The sequence below is a fragment of the Artibeus jamaicensis genome, unplaced genomic scaffold (assembly GCF_021234435.1).
Source record: "Artibeus jamaicensis isolate MK-2021 breed Jamaican fruit bat unplaced genomic scaffold, CSHL_Jam_final contig_687, whole genome shotgun sequence".
In the NCBI taxonomy this organism is placed as follows: Eukaryota; Metazoa; Chordata; class Mammalia; order Chiroptera; family Phyllostomidae; genus Artibeus; species Artibeus jamaicensis.
The window spans coordinates 2,415,851-2,428,209 of record NW_026521925.1 but is presented as its reverse complement, the minus strand read 5'-3'; the positions used below and the strand labels follow the sequence as shown (position 1 = coordinate 2,428,209).

General features: G+C 40.4%; 1 pseudogene; it reads left to right on the top strand.

Moving 5' to 3' along the window:
- Window positions 1-10,972: 10,972 nt before the first annotated feature.
- LOC119038926 (GTPase KRas-like) lies at window positions 10,973-11,518 on the top strand (annotated as a pseudogene).
- The last annotated feature ends 841 nt before the right edge of the window (window positions 11,519-12,359 follow it).

The window sequence follows — 12,359 nt, the reverse complement described above, 5'->3', positions numbered from 1 at the left end:
AAAAAAATGATCAATCAGAAAGGAATGAAGATATAAGAATTCAGAAAAATGAGGAGAAGCTTAGGAACCTCCAGGACATCTATAAACGCTCCAATATCCGAATTATAGGGGTACCAGAAGGGGGAAAGACACAACCACCAGTGGAAAAACTATTTGAACAAATAATAAAAGAAAATTTCCCCAATCTGGCAAAGGAAACAGACTTCCAAGAAATCCAAGAAGCCCAGAGAGTACCAAAAAAGTTGGACTCAAGAAGAAACACACCAAGGCATATCATAATTACATTAGCCAAAATTAAAACGAAGGAGAGAATCCTGGAAGCAGCAAGAGCTAAGGGGACAATCACCTACAAAGGAGTCCCCATCAGGCTGTCAGCAGATTTCTCAAAAGAGACCTTACAGGCAAGAAGGGGCTGGAAAGAAATATTCCAAGTTATGAAATCTAAAGACCTACAACCAAGATTGCTCTACCCAGCAAAACTTTCATTTAGAACGGAAGGACAGATAAGGTGCTTCTCAGATAAGACCAAATTCAAGGAGTTCATCATCACCAAGCCCTTATTATATGAAATGTTAAAGGGACTTATCTAAGAAAAAGAAGTTAAAGAAACATGAACAGTGAAAGGACAACAAACTCACAGTTATTAACAACCACACCTAAAACAAAAGCAAACTAAAAGGACAGCTAGATCAGGAGTGGAAACATAGAAATGAAGATCTCAAGGAGGGTTAGCAACAGGGGAGTGGGAGGAGGAGACGGGGAGAGAAGGTACAGAAAATAAGTAGCATAGACAGTAGATAGAAAACAGATGGGGGGGGGCAAGTATAGTATGGGAAATATAGAACCTAAAGGACTTGAGACACATGGACATAAGCTAAAGGGGGGTAATGGTGGGGTTGGGGGGGCAGGGTGGAGGGGAATGAAGGGGGGAATAGAACAACTGTAACAGCGTAAACAATTCAAAAAAAATAAATTTATTTAAAAAAAAAACAAAAAAAACCCCAAAAATGCACTGTCTCAAAAAAAACATCAACTGGGTCATGTGGTTCTGAAACCTGCAGAAGAACATTTTTTTTGCATCTTCCTGTCTTTTGATGATTTGCTGGCAGTTCTTGGATTTCCTTGGCTTGCAGCTCTGTAACTGAAATTTCTGCCTTTTTCATCATATATAATTCTCCTTGTTTGTCTCTGCTTTCACGTGGCCATTTTCTTGTAAGGAGACAATCATATTGTAGTCCTACTCCAATGCCTTCATCTTAACTAACTATATCTGTGACAAACATATTTTCAACTGGGTAGTTAGGACTACAACATATAAAACATGTACCACGTGAGTTTCATTTTTGACATCATACTATAGTTATAAAAATATCAACATGGGGGGAGGCGAGTGAAGGGACATGGGACTCTGCATATCATTTTTGCAACTTCTTTTGAGTTGATAATTACATCAAAAGAAATTTTTAAAATGATTGTATTTGATAAACAGAGACCAAATGAGGCTCTTACTCCTGTTTTCATCTTCACTGACACATTTTCAGGGGTTTACATTTTCAGCTATTTTTGACAGGGAACATTTATTCATTTTTTTGTGGTTTATTTTAAGTGCTTGTTGAATATATAGCATATTTTTAAATAATCTGATAATTAGCTTTGAGACTTTGCTGAGATTTTATTTCAATACCTTGTAAAAGTTTCACCAATAAATCACCAAGCTTTCTATGAAATGATGGTCAACAATTTCTCACCCCTGCATATTATAGAAGCCACTATAATTCTTTTAAAAAATGTTCACTCTAGTCTCAAGTTACTGTGGTCTGGGCTTAGAGAAATGGTTGTATTTTCTTGACCTTTTTTTAGGGAAATCTTGAGAGACTCTTCCTGATCTCAAGTGGCTGGGTTTTGTGGTTCTTGTAAGTTCCTGGAAATAATGTGATGAGAACTAGGAATAGAGCTATGTAAATATGGCCCATGGGAGAATAACCATGGATTCCAAAATTCTCCTTCCTCACTACTCACTCAGATAGATCCATGAGGCCAGATGGGCTGAGTTTGGGGAAGATGTGCTGCTGTCCAGAGCCAAGGGTCTGACAGTCATGCCATGGGATCAGGATGGGATTCCAGAGTGCAGGCCAACCAAAAAGTCTGGTAGTGGCAGAGAAAAAAAGAAATCTCTCACAGCTTGATAAAATTCTAAGCCACACAATAAGGGAAATAGAATGAGGGACATTGTGTTAGCTTTCAACAACTGTAAAACCAATTCCCACTAACTCAGCAGCTTGAAACAACGTATTGTCATTATTTCAGTTTCCAAAGGTGAGAATTTTTAGCAGGGCCTCGTGCAGACTGAAATCAAGGTGTTAGCCTGGGCGCATTTCCTTCTATGGGTCCCTTTCCAAGCTCACATGGTTGTTGACCAAATTCAGTTCCTCGTAACTGTATAATTGTGGTCCTAGCTTTCTTGCCAGCTGAAGATTGTTGGCTAGAGGTTACTCTGAGTTTCTAGAGGCCTCACTTAGATCCTTATCTGTGGCCCACTCAGGCCTTCTCACAGTACAGGCATTTGTTTTCTCAGGGTCAGCAGGAGGAGCTCTCTCATATTTGGATAGTCAAGTCCTTTTAAGTCCTCAGGTAATCTTTATTTTCATTATTCAAAGTTAACTGATTAGGCACCTCAATTTCATTTGAAAATTTCCCTTCACCTTTAAAATCTAATCAGAGGTGTTATTCAGATCATGTACACTATGGGGGAGAAATCTTGGGGGCCTCTTAGGAATCTGCCAACTACAATGTGAGACCCTAGAAGGGGGGCTTGAAATGTCATGTCCAATATTGGCTGGAGTTCAGGACAAGACAGCAGGTGAACTCTGTAACAGAAGTCAGAAAAGGAAAACAAGGTAGAGCCTAATTCCACATTCAACCAATGAAGAATGGGGCAGAGGTAAGTCAAAATTCAGACACTGTACAGACTCAAGCCTGGTGGGTAGAAAACACCAACCACTATTAGAGAGCTTGGAAACTTTGGAGCTAGCAGATCATGAGTAGATTCTTAACCATGTTAGAATTTCAAACATGGGTCACCAAACATTCTCAGAAAGGAAGGCTAATGATTTCTTAGTGATGCAGATTAGAGAAGGTGCCATAATTATCAAAAACTGGTCCCTTCTCTCTACTATGCAGTTAATGTGTCCTAGATTTGTAGAAGGAGTAGTATTTTCTGACACGAGGCAAAAAAGACACTTTCTGAGATTTTTGGCACCCATCAGAACTGGTTCACATGCAGGCTGGCTGTACCTGTAGGAGGCGAAGGACTAGGGGGCTTCTCACAGATGCAAATCTTAGGAACTGAGAATGCCAGTGAGGTTATAAACAGCCTTCACTGAAAATGAACTCTCTTAATTGCACAAATTTTTAGAGCCTTCTTTTCCCATTATCTTTCTAGAAAAATATTGTGCAGGACCAGCAGCACAGAGATAATGAAAAACTGAGAAGATAGAGATAGACACAGGAATGTCTATACCTGGTTAGCAAGCAGCACTACTGTGTAAACTTTAGGAAAATATAATCCCTCTAGAGCTTAATTTCATGTCTGTAAAACAGAGAAAGTTACACATATATTTTTAAAAAGGTGATTATAAAAGTGGTCAGAAACACTATTAAGATAAAAAGAGAACTTACTGTTTGGGAAAACATGTTTGCCAATGACACCTCAGACAAAGGTTTAATCTTCAAAATATACAAAGAACTTACATCACTCCACTCTGAGAAGACAAGCAACCCAATTAAAAAGTGGGCAAAGGACTTGAACAGACACTTCTCCATGGAGAACATACAGAGGATCCAGAGACATATGAAAAGATGCTCAATATCCCTAGCCATCAGAGAGATGCAAATTAAAACCACAATGAGATACCACTTTACACCAGTCAGAATGGCCATCATAAACAAAGCAACAAACAACAAGGGTTGGAGAGGTTGTGGGGAAAAGGGGACCCTAGTTCACTGTTGGTGGGATTGCAGACTGGTACAACCATTATGGAAAACAGTATGGAATTTTCTAAGAAAACTAAAAATGGACCTGCCTTTTGACCCAGCAATTCCACTGCTGGGACTATATCCTAAGAACCCTGAAACACCAATCCAAAAGAACCTATGCACCCCAATGTTCATAGCAGCACAATTTACAATAGCCAAGAGTTGGAAGCAACCTAGGTGTCTAGCAGTAAATGAATGGATCAAAAACTATGGTACATATACACAATGGAATTCTATAGAGCAGAAAAAAAGGAGCTCCTACCCTTTGCAACAGAATGGATGAAACTGGAAAGCTTTATGCTGAGTGACATAAGCCAGGTGGTGAAAGACAAATACCATATGATCTCACCTTTAACAGGAACCTAAACTAGAGAACAAGCAAGCAAAATATAACCAAAGACACTGAAATACAGAAAAGGATGACAGGAACCAGAGGGGAGAGGAGAGAGTATTTCAGGGGAAAAGGAGAAGGATTTACAGGAACAAGTATGAAGGACACATGGGCAAAAACTAAGGTGGGGGTGAATGGGAGGAGCACTGGGGGTGTGGGCTGGGATGGTAGTAAAAGACAGAAAACTGTACTTGACCAATAATTAAATAAACTTTTTAAAAATGAAAAACATAAAAAAGTGGTCAGGAAAGTGTAAATCATCATGTAGTCAAGGTATGATTGTTACTATAATTACCTTTGAAACATGGGCAGCTTCATTAAATATATATTTGTTTTCTATGCAGATAAATTACCTTGCTGTTTTATTGACCATATATGTGATTAAATTGAAAGCAGGCTGATATATATTTTCCCCCGACATTCACATGTCAAAACAATTAAGGCTGGCAAGTACAACTTGCTGTCTGTAGAAATTAAGAGGAGTAAGACAAAGGGATATCCCAAGTCGAAAAACTCCATGTTCAATGAACAGTTGCCTCATATCTATGACATAGTCCTCTGTCCATCTTCATTCCATATCAGTGCCCTTGTAATTCCTTCAATCAGGTGGAGACCAGGAAGGAGCAAGTCACAGAGAATAAACAATAGAAGAATGCAAGGGCACCAAGGAGCAGGGAAGGGACTACACTGGAACAGGGCCTACAGACCCAGGTCCCAGGGCCTACCACCACCCAATCCTGTCCCTACTTTATTCTCCAGGAGGAAAGGCCCACCCCCGAGTTGTACCTACTAAAATCAGGCAGCTAATGCAGGGCAGGAGCCACATTGGGGACTCAAAAGGTGGTACACAGGAATGATCTCCACAGCCTAAAACTAGCAAGCAAGGAACATTAAAATAACAGCAAATGTGAAAATCTATGTATGTTCAGTGTTGCTCTGGTGAATTAATACTTACTGAATGGATACTAAATATGTCAAAAGCAGATGCAAAGACCATTAGAGGAAACCAAGTGAATTAAATTACTATCTGTTTTTATTTTCTAGGGCTGCAATAAAAATTACCTCAGACTGGGGGATTAAATTACAAAAATCCATTTTTCACAGTCATGAGGGATAGAAGTCTGACATCAAGGGTTGGTTTCTTCTGAGGTATCTCTCCTTGGCTATTGATTGTTGTGTTTTCCTTGTATCCTCACATGGTCTAACCTCTGTGTATGTCTGTGTCCCAATCTTCTCTTCTTATAGGGATGCTTTCTAATATCCTCATTTTACCTTAATTACCCTTTAAAAGCCCTGTGTCAAATATAGTCACATTCTGAGGCACAGGGAATTAGGACTACAACATAGGAATTTAGGTAGAGCACAGTTCAGACAATAGTACCACCTCAGACATGATAAAATAGAACTTGGAAGCATAGCAACACTCAGTAGATCATCCCACATGTAGCTATATCCCTTCTCCTCTGATATACAGACCCCTTCCCCTGTGATATCCAGTGTCCTTCCAAAAATGCTGTTGGGTTGCAGAATGTTTTCATTCACTTGAACTAATGTTCCAAGAGTCTATGCTTGTAACCATGGTAATGTAAACATCATAGAACTTCATTTAAAGTAAAATAAAAGAAAGCCTGGAGGTCAACTCACTAAAACACCAAGAGTGATATTTCACTGACCTGGTAATTATTCATGAATGGGACTCTGGAATGGAAAGGATGAGATGGAGCCAGCATTTAACCAACTGGCCAAGGGGAATAACTATGAGTAGAGCTTCCTCCTGGAGCCTTGTGTCTGTGACCTTGGGGCAAGTTGTGACCTTCTCTGTATTCAGATCTTGAGAACTGAATTCATTATTAGATACTACTGGCTTGCTGTTGGCATTTAGAAGTAATTCTTAAATGCAAAGTAGTACTTCTTCTAAGAATTTCCAACACAGGGAGGAGAAATAAAAAGGATGATTTTGTTCCTCACCATCCCTTAACTGGACATATGATGAGTTGTCCTGGTTCAAGACTGATAGATGCTCTGGGGTATGGAAGACACTCAGAGAAAGAAGTGGGGTGGCTGCATTTAGTCACAGTTAAGTGACATATGTCAGAAGAGCACAGAGCATGGAAGGAACATTATTATTAAGGATCCCAAACCAAGGCATCAGCAACATTCTGTCCTGCTTCAGAAGACTCTGGGGCCAGATTAGAAAGATCAGCATGGCAAGGAATCTGTGCCAAAATAGAGCAAAGATTGTGCATTCTCCCTATGGCTTCCCAAACAGGTAGCAGCTCAGAGAGTATGCATGGCCACAATTGCACCTCAAGTCCCTGTCCCATTCATAGGAAATGCTCCAGCTTCAGGCTATCTGATCAGAGAAAGGTCTTTGACAAGTTACAATCATCAGAGTAAATTTTTTCCCAAGCACTTGTTATTGGAGAGCCTCATTTTGTTCCTACATAGTGAGAGATGTTCTATTGCTCACTGCCTAGAGGCATAACCCTGGAGACAGAAATTTGGTGAAAAGGAAAAATGGTTGTTTGTTTAAAGGTTATAGAGTTTTGGAATAGTGACAGGTTTCTTCTTCAGGGCCCCACTCCCTCTAAATACCCCAATACAAGCAGCCCTGCCATCCTTTACCAGTTCAAGGATGTACCTGAAATCCCTTTTCCACTCCTAAAAGTACCATCCTTTATGAAATGCAGGTAACTGTAGCAGGATTGTCCATGTTTGGCAGGTTCCCACTCACAGTTCATCTAGAGCTGCCGCTTTCTGTGCAGGAGTGGTTCAGGGCCTTGGAGCCTGGCCATGCAGGCACTAGGGAACCCACTCAGGAACTCAGGGTTCTTCAATCCAGGCCATCTAGGGGAGGGGAAAGAGCTGACTACCTTTTGTGCTTCCTGGCATACTCTATTTTAAAGTCCTCTATCAGAATCCTGTATGTGCTGGAAGCCAGTGGGAGTGTACAACTTTCCAAACAATGAGGGCTATTATTGGCCACATTGCCTTTCCCCCTCTTCCGGCTGCCATGTTCTGTAAGGGGGAAGTCTCCTGTTATGTATGCTCTGTACAAGCTCCCTTCTGACAAGTCATGAGATGTTGGCTACTTTGGGAAATTTCTTTCCTCTGGTGGCCCCTCCCTTTTCAGGGAGTGCAAACCACTTTTAATCTTTAATTCTGCCATGGGCTTATCTCCCTGCCCTTTGCCTTCTCTTAGTGATTTGGCCTGAGCCATATTACACCTTCCCTGACAAGTAGTTCCCAGAAATGGGACTCTTGCCAGCTGTGGAATTGGCCAGGCCTTGCAATGCTCAGATTTTCCCTGCTAGGGGCCAGTAGTGGGATCTTTTCTTGAAGATAATGAAGCCTCCAAATCAGCCTGTGTTCCGTGGGTACTACTGTGTGCCCAAACTTTTAAGAAAGACTCAGACCTGACTCCTGGACCAGCCTGAAAGGAAGATAGAAAGCATGCAGATGGGCCTCATTCAGGGTTCCATCAAAAGAAGAACTATGGTGGCCTGTGTCATTGACATTTATTGAAAGATTTGGCTAGACACAGTCCATGTAAAGCTAGCTGCTGCTTTTGCATTGAATGCCCAAGTCCAGAGCCTGACGGGCAGACAGTTGAGGAAGGATGATGGACATGAAGTACAGAAAGCAAAGACTAATGGAACACCCTCAGAAATACACTCGCCCCATAGGCACCAGCAGGAACTGCTTTGATCTCTAGTTGGAGAATCTGGAGTGGAAGATGCAACACACCCAGAGAGCTCTGCCAGCCATTGACTACCCTGGCCAAGTAAGCTGACTGGTCAACAACAATGGTCTTCCCTGTTTTCTACAACACTCTTCCATATGTCAAGTAAAATATGGTTCTTGCTCTCTTGGAACAGTTCTGAGCAGAGAATTCTGAAAAATAATCATTTGAGCTCAACTAAGGTGACAAAATATAAATCCACGCAACAGGCACCAATAATACAACCAACCTAAGAAGTGACTATTTCTCCTACAAAGAGAGAGTCCAGGGGCTCTGGGAACGCAACAATAGGGGATTCAAGTATTCTTTCAAAAAGTGGCGCAGGAATCATAAAAAATCCATAGAGGTGGTAGCATCAGAGTTAGTCTTGGAAATAAGATAGGATCCTGGAAGTAGGTCCTCAGATGCAGGCCTAGTGTACAGGGTCCTACACAAAGTCACAGGCAGCACAGTATAGACAGAGGCCAAGAACACAGACAGTGGCCACTTAGGGATGCAGAGATGAATCTTGTGCTTCCTTCCCCAGGGCACATAACTCAACATAAAATATGTTTTACAGGTCATGAAATATTCCACTCCCTTGTGTGAAATTAAAGTTTCTGAACTGGAATCATAGTATTTTTTTAATATCATGTTTCAGATGGTCCATTTAAGGTCTTGAACTCCCTGTGATACTTTATTTTCCCCAACTTTTACTATACTACATAAATATTTGGAAATAAATAAGGCTCAGATAGCCTTTCATTATTCATGAACAATAGCTGGTTTCAAATATGAAGGGATTATCTTTTGCCTGCAGCCCAAATAATGTTAAACCTCCCTCTTTGTCTTCTCTCACTCTCTACCTCTCTTCTTCCCTCCCTCCTCCTTTCCAACAGTCCTTTCTTAATTTTTAATTTTTATTGTTTTCTACATAAAAAATAATAATGATAAGGCACATAAAATTAAACAAAAGAATCAGGCACATCCCCATTAGACTACGACAAAATATCTGTCTTCTGAGCCTGTTACCTGTAGGTCCTCTCTAAGAGCACACTTCATTGCACCTTGTGGTCTCAAGTATGGGGTATGATTTGCACTATGCTTTATTCACTAGATAATATCACAAAGATATTTTCACTTTGCCAAATTCATTTCAATGTCATAAAAAGCCTGTAGCTTCCTGAGAGTATCCTTGGTTGGTGCCTCATTATGAAGAGCTTTGGGTTAAGGAGTTTTAGCCTGATCATGATTTACAGAGTTGCCCTGTAGGCAGTAATAGTCAGTACAGGAGAAGTCTTCCGTCATTTATATTTCAGCCTATTAACATGACTGAAGTAACTTGAGTTTTCTCTAAAAGGGAGAAGTACTGATTGCAAATAACTCTGTAATGAACATAGGGATGCTTCTGTTCTTTCAAATTAGTGGTGTAGGTTTCTTTGGATATATTTCCAGAAGTGGAATCACTGGGTCAAAGCATAATGAAGGGAACTTCCCCTCAAAAATGGGGAGGGTAAAGAAGAGCCAAAAAATGTGCTAATATGTGTCAGCCTAGCAACTGGGAGGATGTGTGTATCACACACACACACACACACACACACACACACACACACACACACACACTCGTGCACGAGGCTGGCGCCAAGATCTAGGAAGGTGATTGATTGGGAGGGATATACCCTCCCATTCACTTCCACCGTGTAGAGGATTATGGGAGTGTCTTTATAAGGTGGAGCATGTGCAAATACTATGATTTTAATCACTCATCCCCTGGCTGGTAAATGCAGCTGCGGGCTGAGTTTCTTGATCTAGAGATCTAACTGGAGGGATACTGGATGCTCTCTGCCATAGCGTTCCAGGATCTACCTGTCAAGAAGCCAGCAGATTACAGGTATGAGAAAAGAGGGGGAAGCTTAGGAGGAGGATTGGAGAGAGGCTAGAATAGTGGGCTCAAGGAGGCCTGGGCCAGAAAAACCTGTACCCCTCTCCCAGGCAGGAAGTGGAATGTTTGCCATTCCATGGATCAAACCATGGTCCATGCCTCTGGCTTGGGCCAGCAAGCATGTACCCCTCCTCCAGATAGGAAGCCATGGCACCTGCTGCCCACCACTACAGGCCATTTGGCAATGTCCCCAGTGTAGCTGGTGAGGAGCACTACAGTGTTTGGAGCAAGGCTGGTAAGAAGGGGACAGCAGGGTAAGGAAATGAGATTAGGGCTAGCAGATCCCAGGAAGTAGGTCCTGTATGGCAGTATGGCTAGAAGACAAGCCTTATGCCCTTCTCCCACATGTGAAGCTGTGAGAAATCACTATAGCAGCCACCCTCCAGCATCCTGCTTGCTCCTCTGGTCACAGTGGTGGATATGGGCATCAAGAAATTATATATATATATATATATATATATATATATATATATATATATATATATATATATAATTTCCATTTTTCTTACTACCAGGCTCTGTCTCCAGAGTTATTATCTATGGGCAATGGGCAGTAGGACCCCAATTGTTTGATTATAGTAGTGGCACCCAACAAGGGGCCCTGGAAACTTGTGGCAGGTTAAGTCCCTCAAGGAGTGAGACTGAGACTTCCCGGTTACTGGGAATTCCTCTACACACCCACTAGGGGTGTCAGCCACTTAAACACCCCTGGAAGGTGGAAAGGAAATGGGTTTGGGAAAGGAATAGACTATGGGAAGGAGGAATGATCACCTGAGTTTTAGGGCTTAGGACTAGGGTCTGGGTGAGAATTTGCCAAATTTTGTGAAGGCATTGAAGACACGGTCAGGGAATGGAGGCTCAGTGGCTCTCAGGTGAGCTGAAAATGGCTGAATATAAACTTGCAGTAGTTGGAACTAGTGGCATAGGCAAAAGTGTCTTGACAATACAGCTAACTCAGAATTGCTTTGTGGATTAATATAGTCCACAGGAGAGAGTTCCTACAAAAGATGAGTAATAATGATAAAGAAACCTGTTTCTTGGATATTCTCCACACAACAGTTCAAGAGGAATCCAGTACAATGAGGGACCAGTATATGAAAATTGGAGAGAGATTTCTTTGTGTAGTTGTCTTAAATAATACTAAATCATTTGAAGATAATGACTATTATAGAGAAGTAAAAAGGGTTAAAGACTCTAAAAATGTACTCATGGTCCTAGTAGTAAATAAATGTGATTTGCTTTTTAGAGCAGTAGACACAAAACAGGCTTAGACCTAGCAAGAAGTTACAGAATTCCTTTTATTGAAACATCAGCAAAGATGACAGGGTATTGACAATTCCTTCTATACATTACCTTGGAAATTTGAAAACATAAAGAGATGAGCCAAGATAACAAAAAAAAGTCAAAAACATTGTTTATAATTATGTAAATAAAATTTATATTTTCTGTTTATATTTTAAGTAAAATTGGTAATGTTTGTATATTACACTAAATTATTAATATTTGTTTTAGCATTACCTAATTTGCTTTTTGCACCATCTAAGCTGTTAGCTTTTACTCCAAATGCTTATTTTAAAAATGACAGTGGAGATTTAATTTTTCTTCTAAGTGCCAGTACTCTCTCAGTTTTTTTTTTTTTTTTTTAACTTACAATGCCTGTGCTGGGGTGTGGGGGAGGGAGAAACTTAATGCCTGAAATTTCTTCTAGGGGGTTTTGGTGCATGCACTCGATTACTTCCTTACTTAAACCTGAGGAATGGAATCATGTTTTCTCATGTTAATCAGTCATTCCTATATTATTTTCAAATTATAAGCAAATTTAAATGTTTGTGTGACAAACATGGTTAAAGTAGAATTGTGTAGGAGAATGTGTTTACAGATTTAGAGGCTTTTAGCTACCAGACACTGAGTTTGAATATTGTCCATTACATCATTAAAAAAGACAAAGATTAAAAGTGAGTTATGATTATTCCTGAGTGAAAATGTTTAGAAAGATTGCAGGAAGTGTAGAGAAAGCTAAAAAAAAAGTTTGTTAAATTTGTAGAGGCTATAGAAGGGTATTTTTAAAATTATTTTTATTTTTAGGAAAGAAACCTCTGGGTTGAGTTATTCTTTGCTTTAGGTTGTTTTGTTGCTTGCTTTCTGATCCTTTGGGACTTGAGTAACTTAACTGTTCTATTTACACTAAGAATCCCCTGTCTCTGACATTTGGAGCTTTGTTCCATTTGAACCTCATAAAGGTATTTTGTGGTACTGGTTGGCATTGAAAT